Source organism: Lepus europaeus, chromosome 3, assembly GCF_033115175.1.
Source record: "Lepus europaeus isolate LE1 chromosome 3, mLepTim1.pri, whole genome shotgun sequence".
NCBI classification, from domain to species: Eukaryota; Metazoa; Chordata; class Mammalia; order Lagomorpha; family Leporidae; genus Lepus; species Lepus europaeus.
In genome coordinates, this window is record NC_084829.1 from 200,437 (window position 1) to 212,897 (window position 12,461).

Genomic DNA, 12,461 nt, shown 5'->3' on the forward strand with positions numbered 1-12,461 from the left:
TAGGCCAGGGATTTAACCCGGTGTGCCACAGTGTCAGCCCCTGTAACATATTGGACACATAGCAACAAATGAAGACATTCTTATGTCATATGGTGTTTCTGTGGTGTAGTGGTTATCATGCTTGCCTAACATGCAAGAGGTCCCCAGTTTGAAACCCAGCAGGAACAGAGATTTTTTTCCCCCCTTTCCCCTTCCCAGGAACTGGTAGTTCTGCTCCTGCCAACACCGAGATTTATTCCAGTCCTTCTGATGGCCGCACCAAACCTGAACCTTCAGATTCCAGCAGCTCCACACTTTTCTAGTGTCTTTTCTCTCTTTTGCCGTTTCCCCCTCCCCTCTCTCTGGCCTTGGCTGTTTCAGAGTAGACATTCCTCGAGTGGAGTTCTGAATGTTCCTGAACACCCTTAACTTTCCCTGAGCTCCAGGGTGCTCCAAAGACCTACCAACAATGTGCAGACCTGGCTCACCCACTGCCAGGTGAAATCAGGTGGTAGAGCACTTGCTTAGCATGCGAGAGGTGGTGGGATTGATGCCCACATTCTCCAGACTTCACTGCTGGTGCCTTGAATTTTATGAAATGAAGAAAAATACACGTTTGAATCCTTCACTATTTAATAACATGGAGCCTCGTACACGTCCACTCTAAGGGGTGCACTATGAATAATTCTTTTCTCTTGGTTCAGAAGAACTGTGATTCCATAAGAGAGGGGCACACTCACTGTTCTATTGTCTGTTTCTTCCTGTACTGCAGCCCAAAATGCAGCAGTCCTGAAAAGTGCAGAGCACAGCAGTGGGATGAGAGCTCCAGCTCTCTGGTGAGCGAGCAGGAAAGTGGAGCACTAGGTGACCTAAGACCGCTGGAGCAAACCCAGAAGGCAGATGGCCTTGTGACCTCCTTGGACAGACCTCTGCCTGGGAATATGTGCCTCTAATCTGACACAACATACTATGGATTTTGAGAACTGAGCCAAGTGATAAACCACCTTGGCCACAGGCTTGCAAATGTTCCAGAAAACTCCCTGTGTGTATTATTTCACACACAAGGTGGCTCAGGCTCAATCTCTGACCAATCCTTCCTGGCATCAGTTATACACAAGGAAGGTGACCTTAAATGCACTGTGGAGAGTCAGCACCATCAGTACTAGCTGTGCTGGCCTTTTCATCTTGGAATTTGTGGTGCCTCCTGGGCAGTTGGTGGGCCAACCTCTGATTCCTTTTCTCTTTACAGAGGGATTCAGATTTTTTACGGTGATAACAAAACTTCTCTTCCACTTGGGATTGCATTTATACAGTACTTTAACCTGGAAAAGCAAGGAAAACTGAGAGCAGACAGGAGACAAAAGTTATACAAGAGAATTTGGGGGTTTTAGGTCTCTGAGTAGCACAGCTGTGCACTGGGGACCACAAAGAGCCAGAGAGTTAGATAAAGGAAGGTTGTGATAATCAGGAATGTTTATAGAGAAAGCCTGGACAGAAAAGTAGAATAAGAAAAGGAAACATTGGAAGGGCTTCCCAGGGAAGCGTTCATAGCCATCTTGCGCACCTGGGAAGGGGTCTGCACCCCATCACAGCACCTACAGTGACAGTACAGACTAACATCTTTAGAAACACCTACAAAATTATGAAACAAAAGTCAGGGTTTAATTTCCACACATGGAACCATACATAGTAATTTCCTCCTACAGAGTCAGTTGAAACCAGGTTAAAATGTGGAGGAAGAACTCCAGCTGATAGTCCTAGAAACTGACATATTCTATCTTCATCAAGGACCTGTACCAAAGCAGTGAGGGAAGACAAGGATGATGATTTGGCCATGATGAGTGGTGGGACTTTCTTGAATTTTGCCTTTGCCAACTGTCCTTTCTCTCCTTCCATTTGAAATAAAGTGTCTCAGATACCAAGAATCCCATGGATGAAGCTTTTGGAGGCCATGGGAATGGAGTGTTTTTTCATAAACCCAGTATGTGGTTAATCCAGGGGTGTGCAGACCTGAAATGTGTTGGGAGATTTCTCACTCCTTCTTTGCTGTGACAGAACTGAGCTGAGTTTCCAGCTATGTGGATACCCGTCCTCAGCCGCTGGTCTCCTGCCTCAGATTTTTCTATCTTTTCCCAGGTTTAACAGTGTGCCTACCTTTTGGCACCCAGTTCCAAATCACTGAAATACTGACAATGAAGACACTGCAGATAATTAAAAATGCCTTATTCTTTGTGGGAATAGTAAGTAGCATCCTCATCCTGAGAACTGTGCATTTTCCACCCAAGTTGCTAAGTAGGGAGTATCTATAAGAACAAGAGTCAAACAGAAGTGGCGATGAAGCTGGTGCCCATTAGGGGCCCCTCTTACTGTTAAGGGCTGTGAGGCAGCCCATAAACAAGTCATAGACAAGTCAAGGTCAGTCTTGGCTTGTGGAATTCCTGGGATGAAAAAAAAAGTCACCTATTCCCATGCTCTAGGAGAATGATCAAACAAGAACACTCTGCTAAAATTAACTATGTTGTAACTGTGTTGAGGAAAGCCTGATAAGTTGCTTGTGTATGTTGTTAACTTCTGAGTTGCCTTGAGCTGCAGCTGGTTATGCATAAATATCTCTGAGACACTGGAATAAATGAGCCTTGATCAGCCTTGTTGTCTTGGCTCCATTCTCTGCGCCCTTGTCCCTCTTTTCATTCCCACTCCCTCCTTCAGGTTTCATTCGACAGGTGCAGCTGGCCCGCACAGGTGGCACCCAAACAGGGACCTGAATAAGAGGGACAGAAGTGAGGAACCCTGCCAGAAAGGCTGCAGCAACAACAGAATAATGAGAGGAAGACGGTAAGTACCCAATACCGCTTGCCTCCGGGTAGGTGTGAAAGGGGCAATTCTGGGACAAGCACAAGGTAAGCAGGCCATAAAGGCTATAAACAAGGCTGGCGCCATGGCTTAACAGGCTAATCCTCTGCCTTGCGGCACCGGCACACCGCCTTCTAGTCCCGGTTGGGGCGCCGGATTCTATCCCGGTTGCCCCTCTTCCAGGTCAGCTCTCTGCTGTGGCCTAGGAAGGCAGTGGAGGATGGCCCAAGTGCTTGGGCCCTGCATCCGCATGGGAGACCAGGAGAAGCACTGGCTCCTGGCTTCGGATCAGCGAGATGCGCCGGCCACAGTGGCCATTGGAGGGTGAACCAGTGGCGAAAAGGAAGATCTTTCTCTCTGTCTCTCTCTCTCTCACTATCCACTCTGCCTGTCAAGAAAAAGAAAAAAAAAAAAGGGCTATAAACACTCCATTACAGACGCAGAGAATAGGGTTAAAAAAGGTGAGCCATAGAACAGTTCATTGATGCCATAGGAATAGTCAGTCCTTGGTTCACAGAAGGAGTCATGGATGAGCAACATTGGGATTTGCTTGGACAAGAGTTAAATGCACATTTAAAGAAACAAAGCAAGCTGTGACAAAGGCTGGAAAAACTTTATTGCAGATGTAGAGGATAGGGTTAAAGAAACAAACCCATAGAGCAATTTATCAGTGCTGTTGAAAAAATTAGTCCTTGGTTTGTTGAAGAGGGTGTTGTGGATAAGAAACACTGGGAGTAAAAAATATAAATCAGTTTACACTGCCCCACCCGCCTTTGAATATTTCATTTGAAGTAAATGTTATCTGTTATAAAGTTAATGTTACTATGTGAAATGAGGAATTGTGGTGACAAAGTGTTCGGACTATCCATTCTATTTTTGTATTATGTGCTAACTCTACCCTATTATTGATAGGAATGCTTGGACAGATTATGCTTGGTTTGCTTTACAAAAAAATGTAAATCAAAATATGCCGCAAATAGTTAAGATTCCACAAACCTGCAAAAATGTAATAATCACAGACAATAAGAGGCTAATTCCCTCAGATATGTTTCAATTTATCCTTAAAACACATTGAATATTATTGTGTTTGATTGCTGGATGTATATTTGCATGAAAAATTTGTATTGTATTTTTATGATGTGTTAATTATGTCTACCTCTCAATGCAACCCCAGGGCCAAATGTAAGGACAAATTTTTGGGATAGAGAGGCTTGTACCTAGGTTCAGCTCTGGTAACCAAGAAACTTGTCTGCCGAATGACCTTCTCCTGCTCCTTGGGAGCCTGGCCAGTTCTGGGGAGGGGGATAAAGGAATGTTTCTGATAAACAGGTGGGCATGCTCTCTGGCCAAGATCCAGGACGGGACGCACTGCTTGCCTAAAATCTTAGCAATGAGCCACCCTTGTCCTTGGGGGCTTTAAGGGGGAGCCGGAGCAAGCCTCTGCTGCTGCTGTTTCATCCCGGGGGAACACACAGTCAAGATGAACGTTAAATGTGCCCGTGATGATTACTAATGATGTTTGATTCTCAGTATGGATCCTTTTCTGGTGCTGTGTGAAGATTGCCTAGTGATGCCCACAGTACTATAAATTCTACCAAACATAAGTATAACGTGGACATGGATCAATTGGTTACTGTGACTGAGGTGTTCTGTGACAGTCCCTTTGATGAGGGATTAACAAAATGGATTCACTTAAAAACAAGACATTCAGGACCTGCCGCTCTACATGGTATGTCATTACAAAAATCAACAAGGAGGGTTATGCCCAATAAACGAGGGTGCTATAAATGTGGGCAGCAGGAACATGTACAAAAATTGTCCGAAAGTCAAAAATCAAAATAAGGCTCCTCCTGAGATTTGCCCCCGGTGCTAAAGGGGAAGGCATTGGGCCAATGAATGTCACTCCAAAACTGATAAAAAAAAAAAAAAAAGGTACAGAATTTGGGGAAACTAAAAGTAGGGCCAGCCTCAGGCTCTCCCTACAGGGATCAGTGGACCCTCTTCCTATATATCATTAAAGCAATGGAGCCATGTTTATTGCAACATTGTGTTAATCTATGCTCCTTTACCATCTTTCCTCTCAATAATTTTAGTGTGCACTACAATGCTTGCAGCGTATTTCTTGCGGATTAAACTAAAAGTAACTAAGTCTGTGCACAGCAGACAGCTGAAAAATAATTCGCTGTCACAAATTGGTGTAGTCGGCAGGATCCGCAAGTATACAAAGCAATGCCTTTCTTTAAAAAGAAAACTAAAGTTGCATGTGTAACCTATGATGTTCCTGGCTGGAAAGACCTTCAGTTTGCCTCTTTGACGAAGGAATGGGCTCTCTGCTCAGGATTGAGTGAGAATTGGGATGGCAAGTTACGGAGTCCACAGCCTCCACAAGTTATTGAGGTTTGCAATCAGTGCCGGTAGAAAAGGGGATGAACTATAGGCTTTGGGGAGCTGAGGATGGATTTTGTTATCTGCATACTGAAGCATGTGTAAGCAATTAGGAAAAGCAGTACAGGATAAATGTAAATTGGGAAAAAAAAATGCTGCCCTTTGGAGTCAAACTGCTAGGTAGTGGTAAAAAAATTATATCAAGCTCCTGTACTGCTGCCAGGGCCAACTAAGGTTATTCAGTGTTAACAATATAGAATTCCAGGTGGACATGAGGAAATATCTAAAACAGTAAAAAATTATGTTAATGCTGGAGTGATGATTCCCATAATCACTAAAAGGAATTATCTAATTTGGCATGTTAAGAAACCAGATGAAACCTGGAAAATGACTGTGGATTACAGGAAATTGAACAAAATTACTTTCCCATTGACTGCTGCAGTCCCAGATACCATCATTTTGATGTAAAAGGTCACAAGTATAAAAGTGTGTTCTTGATAAGGAAAGTTAAAAGGAAAAGAGATTTTTAAATAAAGGAAGGACATGGTTTGTAAAAATTGCTTATCTTAATGGCTAGTTTACTCTATACTGGAATGGAAAAAAAAGAGAAAAGAAAGGTTTGAGTAAGTTACAGAAGGTGTGAGAAAGTTACAAAATGTCATGGGAAGAAGACATTTTTGCTTACAATACTATTAGTCTATTTTCTTTGACATAAAATAAAAATCTGATCCTCTGTTAAAGCAATGAGTTAAAGTAATCTATTATGTTCTCTTGATGTCTCTGTTAAATTTACTGTTTAAAAGCTGTTTAAAAACAGCTGTGAAAAGAACAATGGTGAAATGGAGGGATCCTATCACCAATCAATGGAATGGACCTGATCTGGTACTGGAATGGGAATTGGGCTCCTAAAGGATTTTTTTTTTTATGCAGCCAATATACCTTTACATAATTAGCCTCTGATAACTTCTGCAATTGCTCCCTGGGCCGTGTGGCCCTGATGCTAACATCTGTATTTACAGCGGCGGACAGAGCACGTCAGTGGCATGCTTTACCTGAAGACTGTAATGGCAACGTCATCCTGATAGGAGAGGACACTGCCCTGGCCATGGCTGTATCAGTAGTAAGTGTTCCTGGACTGGCTTTTGGAAATAACCATAGACTGCGAAGGCTTGCATGTTTAGTGACCAAAACAATTCATCTTACTGCTACTGGACTGTCCAATATAGCCAAAGAATTGGATCAAGTTCACTCAGGAGTGCTTTTAAACCATGCAGCTAACAATTACTTGCTGTTAAAAGATCATATAAGCTGTAAATCTGTACCAGGGGGATGTTGTTTTAACATTACTAACAATGTATCATATATAGAGTCTGTTATTGATAAACTTAAGAGTGAAATGCAACATATGTTTATTACTAACCCACTATTCACTTGAAGGGTTTCAATGGATTCATTGGTTATTAATGTTGGCTGGACGGCTACTGCTTTTCCTACTTAGTATGGGATATTTAGCGTGTGTTCTGCAATTTGTGCTAATTTCACTACAGTCTGTATGGACTGAGATTCATCATTTAAAGCTTTGTACCAAACCTCTTTCATAATGAAAATAATTGATATTTGGCTGTATATTTCATCTCTCGCCTAATGTCAAGTTGGAATGGTACTCAATGATGGGTAAGACGCTCAGCATCCTGTAGCAACCTAAGACAGGGCTCTAGGCCAAACTGCCAGAGTTACCGATGATGACTGAGGGCAACCTAAGACAGAGGCCATTCTCAATAAAATAAAAAAGGGGGAGATGTAGGCAGCCCATAAACAAGTCATAGACAAGTCAAGGTCAGTCTTGGCTTGTGGAATTCCTGGGATGAAAAAAAAGTCACCTATTCCCATGCTCTAGGAGAATGATCAAACAAGAACACTCTGCTAAAATTAACTATGTTGTAACTGTGTTGAGGAAAGCCTGATAAGTTGCTTGTGTATGTTGTTAACTTCTGAGTTGCCTTGAGCTGCAGCTGGTTATGCATAAATATCTCTGAGACACTGGAATAAATGAGCCTTGATCAGCCTTGTTGTCTTGGCTCCATTCTCTGCGCCCTTGTCCCTCTTTTCATTCCCACTCCCTCCTTCGGGTTCTGTTTGACTAGTGCAGCAGGCCCGCACAGGGCTGCAACACCAACAAATCAAAGCTTCTGTCCTGCTGCAATGCAGTGTCACACTGAGATAACAGATATGCCGAGAGAATTGCGTGCTAGGTTTGTAAGGAGACAGGTCGCTAACGACTGGGGGCTAAGGTAGACCATTGGGAACAACACAGAACTGAGTCAAGACTGGTTAGTTTTTCCCTAGAAGAAAACATGGGTAAATTTTCATAAAATTGTGACAGAAAATATGATTAGAAGAATGATAAGGAAACCAAACAAGAAATGTTACAAATATGGATAAATATTCTCATAAAATCATGTAATACCTTAAACAACATGCGACATATAATATAAATGAGTGCATAGATCCAGATGCTTTGGCCCCACCCAGCCAAGCATAGGATCTTGAGTCCCTGTCCTCCCCAGGCAGGCTCAGAAGAGCAGCAGTGAGAATAGCTACAGCCAGATTCTCTCCATTCTAAGGCTGTGTTTATGAGATCTTAGAAACTTAAAATCACTCAAGAAAAAGAGAAAATATAGAACTAGCCAAAAATGTATCATAGAATAAAGAAATCAAGGTTCAGTGGAGATGTACATTTAAAAAATATATTACAAATCTGTCTCTTGCTTTGTGGATGGTTTTTCATACACTTATAATTGATGTGATAACTGGGTACCATGAATTCTTCATACTCCATTAAACTTCTATTTCTTTTTTTAATCTATTTTTTATTTATTTGAAAGGCAGAGTTACAGAGAGGCAGAGGCAAAGAGAGAGAGGTCTTCCATCTGCTGGCTCACTCCCCAGATGGCTGCAATGGCCAGAGCTGTGCTGGTCTGAAGCCAGGAGCCAGGAACTTCTTCTGGGTCTCCTACATGGGTGCAGGGGCCCAAGGACTTGAGCATCTTCTACTGCTTTCCTAGGCCACAACAGAGAGCTGGATCGGAAGTGGAGCAGCCAGGACTCAAACTGGCACCCATATGGGGATGCCGGCAGTGCAGACAGTGGCATTACCAGCTACACCACAGCACCAGCCCCTCTGTCTTCTATTTCTAAATACCTGAAATCCAGGCTGCCCCCAAATACCATCTGTATCTTTAAATAATGATCAATCTCAATATATGGGGCTCTTACAAGCTTCTGGACACCAGGCTGGGCTTGGAGTCAGGAGGTCTAGGGCAATGTCTTCTTTACACATCCTTGTGAGCTCCTGTAGCAAACAACTGATTTATATTTGGTATCTGTAAAGATCCAATGAAATACATGGAATGCTCACATAGATGTTATTATGAAAATCATTCATGTCTGTGATTGTCTTCCTTCCCACACTTTGTAGTTTTAGAAATTGGATGTCTTGTGTGTGGAAGGTATTCTCATCTGTATCTTCACTATCCCCGTATAAGGCTACAATCATGGGAGGCTCTTTAGCTATGATAATAATCACATATATTGTAATTCATTAATCTATTTATTATTTGTTTGAAAGAAAAGAGACAAATAGAGAGCTCCTACTTGCTGGCTCACTCTCTAAGTACCTGCATTAGAAAGTACCTGCTGATAGGGGACTGGCAGATTCAGCCGATACCTGGGCACCTACATCCCATATGATCCCCAAGTCAGGTCCCTGCTGCTCCACTTCCCATCCAGCTCCCTGCTAATGTGCCAGGGAAAACAACGGAAGATGGCATATTACTTGGGCCTCTGCCATCCACATGGGAGACCTGGATGGAGTTCCTGGCTCCTGGATTTGGTCTGGCCCAAACACAGTTGTTGCAGCCATTTGGGGAGTGAACTGGTGTGTGGAAGCACTCTCTCTCTCTCTCTCTCTCTCTCTCTCTCTCTCCCCCCTCTCTCTGTCACTCTGTCTTCCAAATAAATACATGAATCTTTTTAAAAAGGAGCTGATAGAACTTAGTAAAACTGGCTCCTCGGTAGTGTTTAATCCATTACTCAATGTGTGTTCATCTTCTCACACCCACTAAGCAGACACTTGAGAAATCCGTTGTGTTTGTTAGGGAATTCCTGACACCTACATTTCCTCTGTGCCTGTACAGGAGCTCCGCAAACAGACGCTGTGTGGTTGTGACCCAGTCGCACACTGGAGTTCGCAGGGAGCCCACACAGCACACACAGGGGCTCTGAGAACTGAGCAGGAGCCAAGTGAGTGAGGGACTGTGTCCCCAGCCCCAGGCAGGCCTGGCTGAGCCCAGTGGTCAGGGAGGTCCAGGCGGCAGCAGAGGCTGCTGGGCTGTGCAGCTCAGGAGTGGGTAAGGAAACCCTGGGTCTGCCATCAGATCAGCTCCACTGGGCCCTCCTCCCACCTCCACTAACCTGGCACAGCTGCTCCTGCGGCTGGGACAGTGTCACCTGAATGTGAGGTCACTGTGTGTCCATGCAGGGCAGCACATTCCTTTGCAGCAAGGCCTGGGCTGGGCTCTAAGGAAGGGGGTGGGTGGGGATGAGAGCAGTGCCCCCGGGCAAGTCTGGCTGCAGGGGGTGCCCGGTGTGGGCCTGGCTGCTGCCTTCTCCCTGCTGTCTGCTGGACAGATGAGAAAGAGGCCATCTCTGAAAGGCTGCAGGGCCCCAGAGCTGATGGGCGATCCTGAGAGCAAGGCCACACAGCACTCAGTGAGCTCTGGACCATAACTGCAGAACTCGAGCATCCAGCACAGTGGCATTATGACGCTTTGGCAGTGAACATTTAAAAGAGCTAGACACACAGAGAAGGGCAGGCAGCTATGGTCTGTAATCCTGATTCTCTGCATGCAGCCAGCACTGGGCAAAGAAACAGCGGCAGCACCCAGGAGCCCCTTTTCTTCTACACAGGATGGCCCCTGATTCTAGCACTCAGTGGCCTTTTCCACAATGTAGAGTACTTTTAAATGTTCAGAAAGTATATTTGTAAAATATACTTTTATAGAAATATACTTTATATTAGAAATATACTTTATATTAGAAAAAAGCTATTCTAAGGAGTAGCGACCTGTAAACACAGCTGCAGAATCTGTGGACCTTTCTTCCACATTACTTTCCAGGTTGGTGCAGATAAAAGAGACAATGCCAGTCCCAAAACAACTTGTCAGCACAACACTACTTGAACTTTGCCTTCCCAGAGCACAGATTGGCAGATATAAGTGCTTGTGGTAGATGGTTAAAAATTATAATCAAATTATGAAAAACCTCTTTTTCCTAATTCACACACTGATGGATATTAACTGACTTTATATCAGTGCAGCTCAAAAATACACAAAAAACAAAGTCGAATGAGAAAAACAGAAATGCAAGTTTATCTTCATATACATCTTTAAGACCTTTCTACTCATGATTGACATTGGATAACACTAAAATGTGTTAGCAGATTGGGAACTTTGGTGAAAGTTGTACAATTAATCAACTTGAATTCTGTTCTTGACACTTTTTTTTTTCAGAAATAAAAACAAATGGCAAGCTTAAAAAAAGTTGAGAGAGTCACCATTTCTAACTCTGATACTGCTTCCCAGTTGGTCCTGAGCTTCAGTGGTGAGTGGAGGGGGTGGGATGAGAACATAATCACATCCAAGGAACCTTGATGCCACTGTGATCTCCTCACTGGGATGCCTTTTGCTCCCATAATTAGGATCACATTGGGCTCAACAAATGAGGGCCCAGCAGGGAGAGGGCAGAGTCGGCCCCAGGGCTCCACAGCATGCACAAGGAGCCTTTTCCCTTGGCAGAGCCAAACTCCTGACACTGACATGTTGACAGCAGTGAGAGTGTCCCTGAGCACTGGGACTCAGGGAAGGATAAAGAGGCCTGGCTGTGCTGCTCTCCACAGCTCCCGCCAGAGCCCCTGCACACTGCTCAGGTGAGTGATGCTGAGTGCCGGGGGGCTGCCCCAGGCAGGGCTGGTCAGGGGCAGGTGGGGAGAGGGAGGGTCTCAGCTTCCCTGTCCCCTGTGGAAGAGGAAGGTGTGAGGACCCAGGGAGAGGATGGGGATCCCTTCCCAATGCACCCAGCAGCCTCTGCTTGTCTGGCCCTGGATGAGCCACTGTGCAGCAGCACCACTGATGCTCTGAGCCCAGGGCTGCTGGGTTTCCAGGTGTGAGGGAGGCTCGGGGGCATCAGGCAGCAGTGGGCTTTCAGCCTGCAGTGGGGAGCTCTTCCCTGCAGGTTCCCTGCTTTGTGCACTTTCCCTCAAGCACTGGGATTTTTTTCCCTTAAGTATGTATCTTCCTTATGGTATCCTTAAGTCTTTTTAGGATGGGACATTTTTGGCTTATTTATTATGGTTTTTTTTTTCTGAATTTTTCCCTTCCTTGGGCTTTCAACATTGCAGAGTATGTAATTATAGAGACTTCAGAAATGCCACAACCAATGTGAAGACACACAATGACACTGAAAATTGCATCTAGAAAATCAGTCTCTTCTTCTTGCAGGGCACTGACATAAGCTTTACATACATGTACTCATTTAGTCCTCATAGTGGATCCAGTTGGTACAAAGCATCATCCCATTTAGAGATGAGAACATTGGTTCTTAATAAGGCCAGGTAGTATTTCCAAGGTCTTACATATGATTGTTCTTGGGAGAAATGAAGAGTAAGGACAGAGTAAGCAGGGAAAAAAGGAAGGAAGGAAGAAAGAAAACAGAAAGAAAAACTTGCATGTTATCCCACCCGGAGGAAGAGCGGGTTATGTGCCTTAGCCCAGCCAGTCCTGCCTCAGCTATCCTCTCCCTCTGTGTTACATACCTGCAGTGAGTTTGGGGAGATGGTAAGCTACTCCTTATGGTGAAATACAATTCTTTTTTTTTTTTTTTTTGGAAATTCGCCATTTACATATATGTGATTTGTTCGTACACTTTGTGTTTTTATTAACACATATCAATTGTACAGATTTGTGGGGTCCAGCATGACATTTCAATACCTGAATACAATGTGTAATGATCAGAGCATGCTAATTATGATGTCCAAATACTTCATGCATTTATCATATCTTTGTGTTAGGAGCATTCAAAATGCTCTCTACTGCCTATTCTGAAAAAGAAGATCAACTGCTGTCATAGATATCTTGCTGTGCTGTAGAACATTAGAAGTTACTCCTCTTCTTCCCCATTAACCTTTC